A 4,166-nucleotide genomic window follows, 5' to 3' on the forward strand; every position below is an offset into this window, starting at 1 on the left:
GCCATCAAGAAGACTACAAGTTCCCAAGTCCCACGCTGCTACTGGTGTTGTCTTCTGAGACTCCAAACTGAGACTGTGGTGGATTTATCAGATTGGCACTCTGAGGGAATCGAGGCCAGGTCAGAGGCAAGCCTTACCTCCTGCAAACACAATTCCACCCACAGGTCTTGACTCATTAATATCACTTGGGACTTCCTCAAATGATATTAAAGCTCTACACAGAGAGTATGCAAAAGCAGTTATTAGTTTTTCAAGAAAAGACACACCTGCAAAAAAGCAACAGCTCTGTCAATGGAGCTGTAGGTAACTGGTGAGACAGTAATAGCAATGTAACAAATATAGCATAAAATGACCCTTTTTTAAAAAAAAAATTGCTGCCCCAATACTTTACTTTTTTAAAAAAACACACAGGATTTCCACAACATGATTTTCTAAGAGAAAGAGTCCACTGCTTTGTTCAAAGAGGAAGGACCCAGTCCTGGTGGGGAATGTCAATTAAGATATGCAAGCCTACATAATACAAAGTCTAATGTTGGTTTCGCAACACCTCGTTGGCTCCTGGGGTGAAATACTGCTCTCTAGCTGCATCCAGGGTTCTTTTCTTGTGGCATTTTTAAAAAAAAAAAAAAAAAAAAAACGTAGCTGCAGCAAAATCAGCAGCTTTCTCTGCGGCAGAGGTCCTGACCAACCACTCGGAGTTGGGAGATTTCTGGGCCAACCTGTGATGCTGGTGCCGTTGACGCCATTGCATCCACGTGACCTGCATTTGGGCTAGACAGAGAGGCTGTGGCCACAGGTTTCCGTTTCCTCCTGATGTCAGGTGAACATGGGGGGCCCACGTGTATGTCTGCCTGTCTGGCAGGGCGAGGGGCAGGTAAGCATCCGCGGTGAGAAGCATCAGCAAGGGAGTGAAGACGAGAAAGGGGATGAGACTCATGTGCACAAGCAGAAGTGTGAGGAAAATCAGAAGCCAACGCTTTATTCTTTTCTTTCTGTCGAGAGTCACTAATGATGTGGCCTCTCCTCTCAGCACCCAAGGTACTTATGTCGGTCTCCTTCTTCGCCCGTTTCTGAGGCATCGAGCTGCAGCTCCAGGCAGACGATTCAAGCGAGCACGGTACCCCCTTTGAGTTGGCCGAGAAGGGAAAAGGAACGTGGGATCCGAAAGTTCGTCCAGTCCAGAATCCATTCTTTCTCCTTCAGAGCAATGATCAGGAGCCCACTTGGGCAGGAGATTTGGGACAGTGAATCCTGGACCACATTCTCCTTCATAGAACCAATCACTCTGCTCATCGGCCCCTTGCCGGCCTTCATCATTTGTGAAGAGCCCTGTGTCACTGCTGCTACACCCACTGCTGGTTTCACATTCTGACATGTTCTCCTCAGAGCCCAGTTTCTGTTCATCTGCTTCACACGCCACCCTTTCCTTCCTTCCTGTTTTGCTGGGGAAAGTCCTCTTTTCTGCTGATTCACACAATCCGTGGCCAGACGAGGTCCAGGGAGTGTCCTCCTTCCAGCGGGAAGCCGCTGCTTCTTAGCAGACGTGAACCTACCTGCACCCTCTGTCATAGCCCCAGTCTGACACCTTGAGCTTCTGCTGAAGGCTGGCAGCCACCTCTGATGTCACTCGCTTCACCTTCCACCGGCGCCTGAGTGGTCGACTAGGTGCATTTTCCGTAAAGGAGTCGGATTCATGCCAAGAATGTTGCTTACTCCTAACACTGGCGTTGAGAGCTGGGTGCCGTTTGGCTGCCATTGTGTCCTCGGAGTCACTAAAATTGGTGACCGGGGCCACTTCTCGACAGCCCTGAAGGGCGTCCTCCAGACTGGACTCAGCGGCCCCACTGTGGCAGCAGGTGTGCCCTGCCCGCTGAGTGACGTCTGACCGGCGCTTCCGGCCCCTCGGTTTGCGGAGCTGCCGCCTCTGCTGCCGAAGGCCCAAGACCATATCCTCCCACAGCTCGCCCAGCTTCTTCTGTTCAGACGTCTGCTCCAAGGCTGAGGTCAGGCATGTACCCGCTCGTCCGTGAGGCCACATTTGCTGCGGCGGGTCCCTCCACCTGCCTCCGTATTTTTTGCCAGAGCCTCCCCGCCGGGAATTCCCTCTCTGACGTCATTTCCGGTATCGCTCTGCCCATTTTTTAATTGCATTGTTTGTCTTTTCTTGTTGAGTTGTATGAGTTCCTTATATGTTTTGGATATGGTAATATACAGAGCTAACACAATCCCCATCAAAATCGCAGTGGCATTTTTTTATAGAACAAAAAATCATCAGATTTGTATAGAATCACAAAAGACCCCGAATAGTCAAAGCAATCCTAAGAAAATTGCATAATGTGGGAGGTATCACACTCTCTGACTTCAGCTTGTATTACAGGGCAACAATAATCAAAACATGATCGTATGGGAAGGGAAAGGTTTTTGTTTTGTTTTGTTTTTCAGATTAATAAACCTTTTGCCCAGTTTTTTAGCCAATATAAACATGCACTCTTGTAGTATCTTGGATTTGATTTAAAACATTTGAAACACTCCACCCAGTCCCTGGGAAACTTCAGATTAAGATTTTACTACATCGAGTTAATTACGGAAGCCCTGGGCTAGCCACTCAAGGAAGCAGTTTCTAAGTGACTGAAACTGCTCAGCTGAATTCAAATGCCTTCCCCGAATTGGCACATATAGGGAAATTTGCTGAATGTTCTCATTTAAGAAAACAAGATTAAAAAAATTTCTACATATTTAAAGATACAGATATTCAAACTAGTGTATATTCATTTTATATATGTGAGTATATATAATATGCATAACATATATATGTTTGTAGATAGACATATGTTTATCTTGGTAACTAGTTGTTGAATAATAACTCCTTACTTATGGAGAACTCAAAGTGTAATTCCAGCTATTACTTTCCTGTCTGCACTGTTTTTGGGAGGCAGGGAAGGCAGGAACAGGAAAGGAGGGAGAAATTGAAACTGAGGTTCTCTCAAAGATCACTTGGTGAATTTGACCAAGCTCGAACAGAAATATCTGCCTTTGTTATACTTTGAGGCTTGTAGGAAAATGAAGTCCGTTCCCATGGCCTTTGACTGCCTCCAGTTATTTAGAGTGGATTTGTCTGGGTTGAGTTCCTAGTCACCGAAATTTTTATGAGGAGCAATAAATTCTTCCTGATCTTTGCTGTGTTTAGAATGCTATACCTAGGAGAAAATATATATATAAGGAGAAAAGCTCTCTCAGGACTTGGAATCCTACTCTTACCACAGCCCATATCACTGTACAAACATGACCCAGAATTATGCCTCTGACATGACTAATATTGCTGACCAGGAAAGGGAACAGAGCAACCCATTATTTACCCTGGACCTCTCCCTGTGTTTCTACTGGGCACCCACACTAGGAAAGGCAAAGAATTTAAGGAAGTTCACCAGTGGAGGCCCCAGTGCTTAAGAAAATCCACTGGGATATTTAGTGGACAGACCTGAAATTTTCTTACTTTTCATATTTCAGTCTCAGAGCCTCAGAACTTTTGTCCAGGAGGGGAAATCTGAGGTGGTTGCTGTGGCTCAGCTTAAAACTAATCTGCTTTCCTATAGCAAGAAGTCCATGACTCAAACAGAGCCCTGTTCCTTCCTTAGCAGAGTGGGTGAGAGATAGGAAGCGAGACCCTAGACAAGTATTGACTAACTCTTCCCTCATCCTACCCTAACAAATGGACCACAAAATGATGAAGTCTTCTTTTAATTTAATGCTTTGCATGTCCTGTCAAGATTTAGCTCATCCTGTTTGGTGTGGGGGAAAACACAGTCACAATAATAAGAATTTGGCTCTGTGTAGAAGCTGATGTTCTTAACTCCCAAGGGTCTTTTTGAAGAATTACCATTATTAAAAAAAAAAAAAAGTGCATCGGGTAAAATAAACATATATTTAATTCGTAAAGAAGAAATGTATAAGATGTTTTTTGCTCTCTTCTTTTGAAAATGACTACTGTATCTTTGTAATTTTTTTAAAATCTATAACACATTAAAGAGACATTTTCTTAGGCTCAGACCTAAATCCTTTTCCTGGGTTTTTTTTTTCTTTTCTTTCTTCTTCCTTTCTCTACTGTCCTTTTTGCATCTCTACTCTCTGATTTTCTCCCATTTCTGAAGTTAAAACCAGGAAGAGAA

At 44.4% G+C, this 4,166-nt stretch overlaps 1 pseudogene; it reads right to left on the reverse strand.

Annotated features, from left to right (window-relative positions):
• Positions 1-630: 630 nt before the first annotated feature.
• LOC117032034 (G patch domain-containing protein 2-like) lies at positions 631-2,237 on the reverse strand (annotated as a pseudogene).
• Between the last annotated feature and the right edge of the window lie 1,929 nt (positions 2,238-4,166).

Source organism: Rhinolophus ferrumequinum, chromosome 2 (genome assembly GCF_004115265.2).
Source record: "Rhinolophus ferrumequinum isolate MPI-CBG mRhiFer1 chromosome 2, mRhiFer1_v1.p, whole genome shotgun sequence".
NCBI classification, from domain to species: domain Eukaryota; kingdom Metazoa; phylum Chordata; class Mammalia; order Chiroptera; family Rhinolophidae; genus Rhinolophus; species Rhinolophus ferrumequinum.